Source organism: Monodelphis domestica, chromosome 7 (assembly GCF_027887165.1).
Source record: "Monodelphis domestica isolate mMonDom1 chromosome 7, mMonDom1.pri, whole genome shotgun sequence".
NCBI lineage: Eukaryota > Metazoa > Chordata > Mammalia > Didelphimorphia > Didelphidae > Monodelphis > Monodelphis domestica.
Genome location: NC_077233.1, coordinates 95,328,651 through 95,340,964, shown reverse-complemented (window position 1 = coordinate 95,340,964; position 12,314 = coordinate 95,328,651). Strand labels below are relative to the sequence as shown.

At 44.8% G+C, this 12,314-nt stretch overlaps 1 protein-coding gene across 2 annotated transcripts in view; it reads left to right on the top strand.

Annotated features, from left to right (window-relative positions):
* The window catches only part of GJC2 (gap junction protein gamma 2), a 45,946-nt gene that overhangs the window by 21,608 nt on the left and 12,024 nt on the right, over positions 1-12,314 (top strand). Inside the window, exon 1 of one of the 2 annotated variants that reach the window (XM_056805165.1) lies at positions 9,435-10,589. The exons of the other annotated variant lie outside the window; for it this stretch is intronic. The gene's annotated coding sequence lies outside the window, so the exon portion shown is untranslated. Of the gene's footprint in view, positions 1-9,434; positions 10,590-12,314 lie in introns of those variants that run through there. 2 annotated transcript variants of the gene reach the window in all.

Sequence of the window (12,314 nt, the reverse complement as noted above, 5' to 3'; positions counted from 1 at the left end):
TGGACACTTGGACACAACAAGACTAGGCTAAAGAGAACGTTCACCTCCCCCAAGCCCAACATCCAGCTTCTCTTCCCCCCTTTCTGGTGGGGCATCATCCTTGGCCCAGCCACCCAAGTTCCAAAGCTCAGAGCCAATCGTTATAAGGTTTTTCTGATAGTCTAATGACAGACCCTCAGTCCAAGTCTCTGAGGATCCCCAGAAGCAAGAGTCATGGTATCCATATTTGGGCTTAACTGAATTACCAGGGAGTGTGTGCTCCGAGCCAGAGGAGAAGCCCAGCCAGTCAAGAAGTAGGTCAGAAAAGGGGAGTGATAAGTATAGGATGAGGGTAATAGTCCATTTCTAGAATGCTTTCAGAATTACAAAAGACTCTTTATAACTCCTCTATGAGGTAGACATGCAAGTAGTTATCTTTACTCCCATTTTACAGATGAGGAAACTGAGAGAGAAAATAACTTTCTGAAAGTCACCCCAAAAAGTTGCAGAATGTGGCTTCCAATTTGACTCTCCTACTATCAGGTTGGTCAGCCAGTCAATAAACATTTCTTGAGTGCCTACTATGTGCTAAAATGCTGGGGATACAAAAAGAGGCAGAAGACTCCCTGCCCTCAAAGAGCTCCTAGTCTAATGATAGATCCATTGATCTTTTCACTGTGACACGCTGGGATAGTGGAGAGGCTGTGCCAAGGCAAGAAGGTGGTGAATGCTGCTGCCTGGGCAGGGATGATAAGGCTGTTGCCACTGACAAGTTGGAGTGAAAGGAATGAGAAGGCTGTGGAGGACAGAGGATGGGGGAGAAAAGCAGGCTCAGGTCATCGTTGTTTCCTTTCTCCCATGCATTTATTCAGTAAGCGCTTCCTGTGGGCACATTGCTGAGGCAGATAAAAAGGTTAAATAAAACTCAATCCCTGTTCTCATGGAGTTCGGGGTCCATGAGAACAGGAACCGATCAGTAAAATGCTGGGGTGGAAGTAGAAGGGAAAGATTAAAACTGTTGTTGTTCAGTCATTTCAGTTGTGACCCCATTTGAGTTTTCTTGGCAAAGATATTGGAATGGTTTGCCTTTTTTTCCCCAGCTCACTTTACATATGGGGAAACTGAGGCAAGCAAGGTTAAGTGACTTGCTCAGGGTCATATAGCTGGTAAGTGTCTGAGATTAGATTGGAACTCAGAAAAATGAGTCTTCTTGACTCTGCACTCTGTCCCCTGCTCCTCCTGGCTGCCCTCTAATTGGAGGGAATTTTAACACACAGTATTTATTATATGTAAAACTGTAAAACCAAGTATTTCAGGAGTCTAAGAGGGAAGGTCCTTGGAGACAAGGGGGTGCCAAGGAAGGTTTCATTGGTGGTGGGCAGGGACGGCATTTGAGTGGGATTTAAAGGAGGGATAGGCATTCCACAGGTGAAGAAAGGGAGGGGGGGAGGGAATTCTAGGCATGGGGAAAAGTATAAGCAAAGGTGCAGAAGTGGGAAACTACAAAGCATATTTTGGAGGCAGAACCATCCACTGTGGCTGGACATAAAGGTAAAGGAATACTATGAGCTAAGACTAGAAAGGCAGGATAGTCCCAGATTATTAACTAGACAAGGAGCTACCAAAGAGTTAGTTGTTTTAAAAAAATCTTACCTTCTGTGGGTATGCTGTGTATTGATTCCAAGGCAGAAGAGCAGTAAGGGCTAGGCAATGGGGCCAAAATGATTTGCCCAGAGTTGCACTGCTAGGAAGTGTCTGAGGCCACATTTGAACCCAGGACCTCCCATTTCTGGAAGCCTGGCTCTCAAGGCACTGAGCCATCCAGCTGTCCCTAGCCACCAAAGAGTTTTGAGTCCAAGGATGGTGGGACCAGCTACAGGCATATGGAAGATTCTTATTGTTGTCAGTACTGGTGTGAATGTTGTTATTTGATGAAGGACACTTTGGAGAGGGGAGAGCATGGAAGAGGCAAGAACTGATTGGAGGCTGTTGCAATAGTCCCTCTCCTTTAACCCCTTCATATTCAGATTTCTTCCTTGGAATATGTCTTCTTCAGGTCCCCAGCTCTTGTTTCAATCCGCATCATTTCTTCCCTGGCCCTCAGCAATAGTCTCTTAAGAGTTCATTCCAGACCTTCCCCCTTTAAGCCCTGCTGCATATGACACCCCAGTAATTGCTCCCACTATGGATACATTAGTACTATGCATCAAAACATTCAATGGCTCCCTATTGCCTACAGAATAAAATCTGCAGTTCAACCTGGATTTCGAAATCTACTACAAATAAACTTTCTAGTTTTATCTCCTCCTTTCCAGCATCTACTCTTCCCTGGCCAGGATGGTTCTGTCCACAGGTTCCAATCACAGACTTTGGTCCTCAATCCTCTCCATCCTTGGCAATCCAACTGAGTCTCTTCTCCTCCAGGATGTACCTACCCTGCTCACTCCATCCCCCATCAGTCCATCCTTCCCTCCCCCAGAGGGTACTCACTGTGCCACACACACTTTGGCACCAGGCTTTTACACTGCTGGGTATTGTTCTCCTGTTGTTTTATTCTTGTGTACGAGTCTTGTTTATCTCCAAAGAGAAAACATGGGAGGTCAGGACCACTCTCTTCAAGGGCTGTCACATGAGAGAGGGATTAGCCTTGTTTTGTTTGGCTAAGCAAGGCAGAGCGTGGATGGATGGGAAAAGGTTGCAGAGAGGCAGATCTGAGCTTGTCGTAAGGGAATATGTGCTAAGAATTATATAGATATTTATGATAGAAGAGATTTTCTTGTACCTGTTGTCCAGAGGAGAAAGGGGAGTCCGGAACAGGCAGTGAGCCCTTCTCCCCTAGAAAATCTTCAAACAGAGGCAGAATTTTTTTCTTCTTTATATTATTTTTTTCTTCTTTATATTATTCTGGATTTTCATGACTGTGTTTTGATTATCCAGCATCACTTCATGTCCATTTTTCCATGTTTGGGGAAATTTTTCATATTTTTTTTGTTTCTTATAATGTCAGGAACATTTCTTTACATGCACATACATACACATACATGTACACATACACACAACTCACAGTTTGCCCAACCCCTGGCCCCCTGGCTGTTCCATGAACAAGACACTCCCTCCCTTGATTCCACGTATTTCTGGAATACATTTGTCAAGGAACAGATTATATCCCATGAGCATCATTTGCCCCTTAGTTTCTTCTGTATAGGAAATATTCTTTTTTGTTGACTTTTCTTTGTGCCTTTCCTGCCATATCTTTTGACTCTAAGGAGACTTGTGCTTATAATATGCATTATGGTGTCACCCTTTGACTTGTCCCTCCATTTCTTTGGAAACCCCAATCCTGATCTGATTTTTGATCTGGTGAAAACGCAGAGAGCTCCGTCATGCAGTTTGGTGAGAACATAAATTGTTGGCCGCCATCTACGCCATGGTACCTGGGTATCTGGGAGGAAGAGCTTGCACAACCACCTTCTGTCATTTCTGTTGATTTTGTGATTTTATAAAAACAATTTCCAATAATGCAATGGCTGTCTCCTGAAATGTTTGCCCTCCTCATCTCCACCTGCTTTCTTCCCTGGTTTCCTTTACATCCCGTTGGTTACAGTAAGCATTTCCCAGCCCCTCTGAACTCCAGTGCCTACCCTCTGTTGATGCCTTCCTATTTGTCCAGTACTTAGCTTGTGTTGGATGGAGGGATTTGCATGTTGTCTCCTCCAGCAGATTAGAAGCTTGTTGAAGGGGAGGACTTTTGCCTCTTTGGGGATCCCCAGGTCTTGTGAGAGCAGCTGACATTTTACTAGGCATCTAATAAATATTTAAGACTGATTGATTCCACAGTCCGTGGATACATGAATAAAAGCAGTAAATCTTTCTCTTTTTATTAACTCTTACCTTTTGTCGTAGAATTGTTACTAAAGTATCAGAAGAAAAAATAAAAAGTAATAAAAATAAAGTATCAGAAGAGTGAGAAGGACTAGGCAATTGGAGTTAAAGGAGTTGCTTAGGGTCACACAGCTAGGAAATATCTTTGGGTAAGTGACTTGCCCAGGGTCACACAGCTAGCAAAGATCTGAGGTCACATTTGAACTCAGGTCCTCCTGACTCCAGGCCTGGCACTCTAGCCACTGGGTAACCTAGCTATCCCAAAAACAATATATCTTTTTCAAAGATTTCTAACAAGTATCTCAGCTCAGAATAGGAAACAAAAGCCCCTCTTTCCTTCTTTCCACCCCTTCCCCATAAGAATATAAGTTCCTAGAGGGCTAGAGGATAGGGACTATTTTCATTTTTGTCTTGGCTTCCCCAGTACCTGGCATATAGTAAGTGCTTGATAGAAGCTTGTTACATTGAATTGAATATTATAAATGAGATGATAATAATAGTTCACATTTATATAGCACTTTAAGATTTGCAAAGTGCTAGGACACATTATCTTCCTTGAGCTTTACAATAGCCCTGTGAGTTATTATTGTACCTATTTTGCAGGTCAGAAAACTGAGACTCAAGACATTAATTGACTTATCCAGGGCAAATACCAAGCAAAATATCAGAGGTGTGATTTTTTTAAAACCCTTACTTTCTGTCTTAGAATCAATACTGTGTATTGGTTCCAAGGCAGAAGAGTGGTAAGGGCTAGGCAATGGGAGTTAAGTGACTTGCCCAGGGTCACACAGATAGGAAGTGTCTGATGTCAAATTTGAACCCAGGTCTCCCATCTCTAGGCCTGGCTCTCCATCCACTGAGCCACCCAGCTGCTCCCCAGAGGTATGATTTGAACCCAAATCTCCCTGACTGCAATGCCAACATGTTGTTTTGCCATACTAACAGAGCTAGAAGAGATCTGATAACAGAGAATGTCCTTACAACAGAGAATGTCAGAAATTAGAGGGGTCCCAAGCACGATCCAGGTTAATTCATTTATTTCACAGAGGAAGAAACTGAGGGTCAGAGCAAATGGATGACTTATCCAAGGTCCCATGGCTAGTAAAATAAATAGCTGGTGCTTGAACCCAAGTCTCCTGATTCCTTCCAGGATAACAGGCTCCTTCTCCTCTCTAACTGGGCAAATGGAAGGCTTTGTCCTTGAGCAAAGGAGTTCAGGCCTGGAGAAGGAAGCTGCAGAGATCTGAGGGCCAGAAGGAAGCCTTCAACAACACTCAAAGGCCAGCAGATGACACAAAAAAGTTTAAAAACTTAGAAATGCATAAAATGTATGGATAGCATTCTATAATATCAACATATTTTGTCTTCCAATACCACAAATATACACAATTCCTTTTACTGTAAATACCACATTAAAACAAAGGAAAAAAACAGATTTCTTCTCTGGTATGAAGGAAGAGCTGAAAATTTTTACTCGGATTTTCCTGATCATGGTGGGTGCCATGCTTTTAACTCCTGGGATGTGGAACAGATTCCTGTACACACATGTGTAATATATATGTAGGATATATATTATATATATGATCGATATACATAGATCTTCTCTGAAATAAAATAAAATAATATGTGAAAAAAGCTTATAAACTGTAAAATCTTTTGAAAATATAAGCTATAAATGAATGAAAAAAAAAGCTTTTATTAAGCACTTACTATAGGCAAAATTCTATGCAAAGAGCTGGAGGTGCAAAGAGAAAAATAAGCTTCCCTGCCATTCAGGAGTCCACATTCTAAGAGAGGAGATTTCAGCTGTAAGTCTGATGGAAAGGCGCCATGATCTTGGGGTATAATGGCCAAGGTGATGGCCATGTAAGTCTGAAATTGCTATTGAGTGGGGGAGCTATTATTATTGTTGGCTCTGTTAGATCCAAATTGGTCCCAGGTCTAGAAGCTTGTCACTGGGTCCCTCCAAAAGGTAAACCACCTACAGATGGGGAGGACTTTTCATTTTGTCTTTGCATCCCAGCTTCTCTATTACACATGGCTGGCATACGGTAGGCACTTCAATGCTTGTTGAACTGAATCGGATTGGGTTGGATTGGTGTGGACTGGCCTGGGTCAACAGGGACATGAGTTTAGATACGGAAATTCATGTTGAGTCTGGATCTCAAGTCGTAATTGCTCTGGACGCCTCTTTAATGTATCCTTGGTCTTAGAACAATTTTGTCTTTTAGAAAGAATTCAATTCCCATATAAAATACAGGCTTTGAGCCCTGTGTAGAAAGGTACATAAGGAAAATAGAGACTATATCCTGGATGTAAGAGCTCTTAACTTGGGGTCCATTAACTTTTTTTTCTGAAACCTTTACCTTATCTTAGGATCAATACTGTATATTGGTTCCAAGGCAGAAGAGCAGTAAGGGCTAGGCAATGGGGGTCAAGTGACTTGCCCAGGGTCACACAGCTGGGAAGTGTCTGAGGCCAGATTTGAACCTAGGACACCACCTCACCACCCATCTCTAGGCCTGGCCCTCTATCCACTGAGCTACCCAGCTGCCCCCCCCACATGATTTTTTTAAAAAGAACTGACTTACAAAGAATTGAAAATTGAAAGAGGACTACCATCCTATAAAAGATTGCCCCCTTCTCTACCATGGTGGGGACCCCTAGCCACCTATAGGTTGGGGGCTTCCCCCTTGCTTTCCCTTCCCCTTCCCCTTTCCCACAATAAAGCTTTGCTATATTACTCAATCTTTCTGTCTCATTAGCCCCTATCAGCCAGGAATGACAGTTTCATTTGTAATCCTTTGTACCTAATCTTATATACTTCAAGACAGTTTTCTGAGAAGGGGTCCAAGGGCTTCCCTTTATTGCCAGAGGGGACCAAGACATAAAAATGGCTAAGAGCTCTTGTTTAGGGACTTGTCTTCTGTGAAACTCAGTTTCCCTGTTTGTAAAATGGGGATACTCTTGTGGAAAAAAAAAACATTTTAAGAAAACATCTATATCTCAGAGCTAAAGAAATGTAAGTTGTTATTATGATTATTATCATGACTTAAATGGAACCATTCCTGCCATCTACCTCATCTCTACTTAATCCCCTCTTCCACTAACCCTTCTCCCATTAGTCCCCCTACAGTGGTCATTCTCCCCTAATTGTCACCATTGTTACTGGGACAGGGATGAGAAGGAGGGCAAGCAGGAAGGGGGGATCCATGAGCTCTCTGGCTCTCGCCCAATGCTAAGTGAGAACAAGAGATAGGGTTGGCAGGGGAGAGGGATGAGGGAGGGAAGGAGAGGCCAGGTCTGGGTCCTGCTCATTCATAAAAATTCTCCCAGCATTGTGTATTGGGTAAGGGTGGGGGCTGCTACCCTGGGCCAGGGAGGTTGGGGCAGGTCCCTTTCCGCCCTGGTCCTGTTAGAACTGTTTACACAGCTTGGTTCTAGGGTCTTTAGGGGTGTGGAATAGAATTGGCTGCCTACAGGGCAGACACAGGGATATGAATGGTCCAAGGGCCAAACAACAGCTGAGAGGGTCGAGGGAAGGGCCAGGTTTCCCATCCCATTAAGGCCAGCGAGCTTGATAAATGGCCCAGGTGCTGAGTATAGTGTGAGAGGAACCAGAAGGGCAAATGTACATCTACACACACACACACACACACACACACACACACACACACACACACACACACACATACTTCAGTGGCCTGTCATACTGCCTGAAATGCCACCATTAGTGTTCCATCCATTTGGGTGAAAACCAATATTTTCTCCAGGATTCTCTTTAAAATGATAATCCACTGTCTCCTTCTGATACTTGCGCTGTGATTGGAGGACAGTAAGTGCTTCCCCGGGGAGAGAAACAAGAGTTGGGGCAGGGGGGTGGGGGAGCACATATTGAAAGAGGTCAATTCAATTCAGTTCTACAGATATTTATTACACAACGAGACTGACCTGATATATTAGGGAGAGCATCATTTGGGGGGTCAGAAGACCCGGCTCTGAGTCCAGGCTGTTCCACTTTTCTCACCTTGGGCCAGTCTTGTCACTCTCTCAGACTCGTCTCCTCTTCTATGCTGGGGGAACAGAAGAGGCTCCTGAATTGGTCTCTGACCAAGGGGAAGGATGTCCACAAGCAAAGATTAGGAGACTGGGGGAAGGGCCAGTAATGAGAGGATCCACTTGAGACATGGGAGAAAGTTGCCCGCCACTACTGGACCAGAGACAGTGGGGTGGCTGTCAGGGAATGAGGAAGACTTCTGCTTGGCTGCTGTGTAAATGTCCCAAGGGGAAGAGTATGAATGAGGCTAGAGGAGTAATGGGGAGCCAGCTTGGGGAAGGCTTTGGTAAAGACAAGGATAAGGATAAGAAGTTTGGAGTTTACTCAGTAGGCAGTGGGTAGCTGCTGCCTGAAAGTCTGTGAGTAGGGAAATGTCATGACCTCAAGAGTCCATGAAAATAACTTGGACAACATGTACCAGATGGAAAGGGAAAGCAAAGAGAATGGAGTAGATGATCATAATAGTACAGGTAAGAGGCGAAGATGGCCAGAACAGAGGTAGCCATGAGGAAGGGAGGCAAGAAAAAAGGCCAGCAGGCAGACCACTCCTCTAGACTTATTCCCTGACGTGAAACCCTTTCCCTTCCCATCCTTCATGCCAAACTCTGCCCTTCTCCATCTCCAAATCTCAACTCCCAGTTCACCTCCAAGAAGGCTGATCTCACTGATCACCACTGGCTACTCCATTCTTTTCTGAAATGTCCATTGAACTCTTAGGTCCATAACATCATCTGGCTACTACTAGTGAAGTCTCCATCTTAGTAGTTCTGGGATTGTACCTTGTCTCATCTACTCAGTCTAATTCCTAGCACATAGTAGGTGCTTAATAAGCGCTTGTTGACAACTCAATCTGAGGGTTACCTAAAAATGGGAACCATTGCTCTCTCTTCCCTTTCTCTATCTTGGAAGAGGGGGTAGGGGGAAAAGGCTATTCAGGAGGATATAACTGGTGTTACTGACCTTGAAAAGCAATTTGATGTAATGGGAAAGGTTCCTAGAGTTGGAGAAAATGAGATGAAGCAATGCTCTCTCTCTCTCTCTCTCTCTCTCTCTCTCTCTCTCTCTCTCTCTCTCTCTCTCTCTCTCTCTCTCTCTCTCTCTCTCTCTCTCTCTCTCTCTCCAAAATATGCAAACATATTTTTGAGTCTGAAATTTGGAGTTGGGAAACTTGATATAAATGGAAGGAGGAACAAAACACAATGGCTCAGAAGACTCTTGTTGAACTAAAGTGTTGAAAAGACACCTCGTCGCGGAGCGAGTGGGGGCAGCTAAGTAGCTCAGTGGATAGAGAGCCAGACTTGGAGATGGAAGTTCCTAGGTTCAAATCTGGCTGAAAATTCAAAGATTTCCTAGCCCTGTGAAGTCCTGGGCAAGTCACTTAACCCCCATTTCCTAGTCCTTACTGCTCTTCTGCCTTAGAACCAACACATAGTATTGATTCTTTGGTGGAAGGTAGACATCTAGGTTCCAGGTCTGATTCTGGGTCTCCTTAGGGAGACTTTGCCATCTCTGTATCTTAGTTTCCTCCTTTGTACTATAAGTGCTTTGAATGAGATGATCCTTATTTGGGGTTCCTCTCATCTCTGACATTTCATGGTCTAAGAACCCTCCCAGCTCCGACATTCTATATTCAGCATCCTGAGATACTGGTGGAATTATGGTCCAGTGCAGTGTATTGAACTTGGAGTGATGGAACATGATTTTGAATCCTGACTCTACTACTTTCTACCTCTGTGGCCTTTGGACAAGTCACTTACCTCTGGGACTCAGCTTCTCTGATCCTGTAACTTCTCTCTGATTATTTTGGAATAGGGGACTGTTTGTGGGGGGAGCCACAGAATGGTCTCCTTTGGAGCTTGTGATCCATTGCCTTCTGTAACCTATGGGCACTGGGGCCAGAGGAAGTTGATCTTTCAACGTAACTGTCAAAATGAAGGTTAGAATAGAGAGAGAACTTTCCAGTTGAGAAGGGTGTGGATGATCAGAATCGATAAGCTCTCTAAACAGAGCTTGGTGCTCCTGAAATCTTGGGGAAATGGGTGGAGGGGTGTGGACACAGGTGCAGAATTGTGTCCTGAGGCATATGTTTGAAGAAAGGGCATTTCTGGATCTCCTCAAGCCCTGCCATGGCCGTTGGCACCATTAGGATTTGGGGGAGCCTTAAGGAAGTCAGTGGCTGGCTCCCTCTGGATTTGCAGGGGACCCCTGCAGATCTGAGTCTTGGTTAGACTCAAGAGGCATCATACTATAGTGAGTGAAAAAAAGCATTTCGTTTGGAATTAGAAAACTTGGATTCTAATCCTGGCTCTGTGTGTGAATCTATTTTCTTTGGGCCCTTCTCTTGGTCTCCGTTTCCCCATTCATCAAATGAGAGGTTTCTAAGTAGGTGTTCTCTGAGGTCTTTTTGCCTTCCCCTGGATTCAGGAGGCCCATTACCATTTCCCCAGGAACTCTACTTAGCCCTTCCCCCTTCCCCAGGACCTCAGGCAGGGGAGCAGAAGGGGTGGAGCAGGGTTGTGGGCACATAAATAGGGTCAGGAAATGTGTCCATCCCTCAGCCCTCTCGGCCATCCATGGGAGGGAGAGCAAGGACAGCGCCATCTCTCCAGCCAGCCCTGGATTTGTCTTCTTTCTCTCCTCTCCTCTCCTGGACGGAGCCACCCTGGAGCAGGTATTTGGAAGGGGTGGGGATGAAGGGACGTTCAGGATCCCCTGGAAGGGCTGAATCTTTGGGGCTGGATCTGTGTGTGGCTGTTCCTTTGGGTGCCTCTCCGTGTGGTGATAGGCATGTGTGGGCAACACTGTGTTTCCCTGGCTGTGGTTTTGTGTGTGGAAAGCAGTGATCTTGGCATCCTTGTGTGGATGTTTGCGTGAAGCACGTGTGGGCTCGAGATTGTGCGTGGGGAACGTGTGCTTTGGTGCGTGACTGTGTGCATTGCCCCTCAGCATTCACTGACTAGAGGCAAGAAGAGGGTGGGACCCCCAACTCCAGACCTAATTCTCTCTCTCCCCTACCCCCACCTCCCGGCCATAGCTGGGCTGCCAGTCCTCTGAGGAAGGGGAGCTCTGGCTCTGCCTTCAGGGAGCCACCAATCTGAGGAAGGGCTGAAGCTCAAGGCAGGAAAGTCCCTGTTCTGAGCGTGGAGATCCAGGCTAGGAGCCCAGTTGGACAAGGGAGCACCCCAGTCCTTAAGAGAGCAATCTTCCTTATTCCCTCCCCTGAAGTCTACATTTTCCTATTCCCTGACGGCTCCATCCTTCAGGCATTTGGAGCTTCACTCGGCACAAGAAACTGAGAAACCTTTTGGTATCCAAATCATCAGCCCCAGTAGGGGCGCTCGCTCAGAAGTCTGGACAGAACCAAGATTCTGGGCTGTTAGAAGGTGATCCATCCTTCACACACCACGGTCTGCTCACATACACACCATCATTTGGTGCTGTCAGCCCGACCTTGGGCTGGCCTTCTCCACAAACTGGCAAAAGCTGAATCTCTTTTCTTCTTTGTTTACTTTCCCTGGTGACATTTATCATGACATAGATAGGCTGCACACACAAACCTTCCTTCACACATGACTTCTTCCTCCCTTGTCTCACATGATCCTCTGAGTGGTCTGAGCTTGGTCAGTGCCCTGTGACCTTAGGTGACTTTCTTTTATTTCCTGAGCCTCAGTTTCCTCAGATGTAAAATGAGGGTAATAACACTTTTGCCACCCACCTCACAAGGGTCCTGGGAGGAAAGCTTTTACAAACCTCAAAGCTCTCTAGAAAAGAGACTTGCTGGAGCAGCTAGGTAGCTCAGTGGCTAGAGAGCCAGTTAGGCTAGAGTTAGGAGGACTTGGGTTCAAATCTGATATCAGACACTTTGTAGCTTTTGACCCTGGTCAAGTCACTTACCCAGTTGCTTAGCCCTTACCAGTCATCTGTCTCAGATACAGAAGGTTAGGGAGAGAGAAAGAAAGAAAGAAAGAAAGAAAGAAAGAAAGAAAGAAAGAAAGAAAGAAAGAAAGAAAGAAAGAAAGAAAGAAAGAAAGAAAGAAAGAAAGAAAGAAAGAAAGAAAGAAAGAAAGAAAGAAAGAAAGAAAGAAAGAAAGAAAGAAAGAAAGAAGAAGAAGAAAGAAGGAAAGAAGGAAAGAAGGAAAGAAAGAAGAAAGAGAGAGAGACTGAGGAAGAGAGAAAGAGAAGGAAGGAAAGAAGGGAGGAAGAGAGAAAGAAAGAAAGAGAGAGAGACAGAGGAAGAGAGAGAGAAGAAGGAAGGAAAGAAGGGAGAAAGAAAGAAAGAAAGAAAGAAAGAAAGAAAGAAAGAAAGAAAGAAAGAAAGAAAGAAAGAAAGAAAGAAAGAAAGAAAGAAAGAAAGAAAGAAAGAAGGAAAGAAAGAGAGACTGAGGAAGAGATAAAG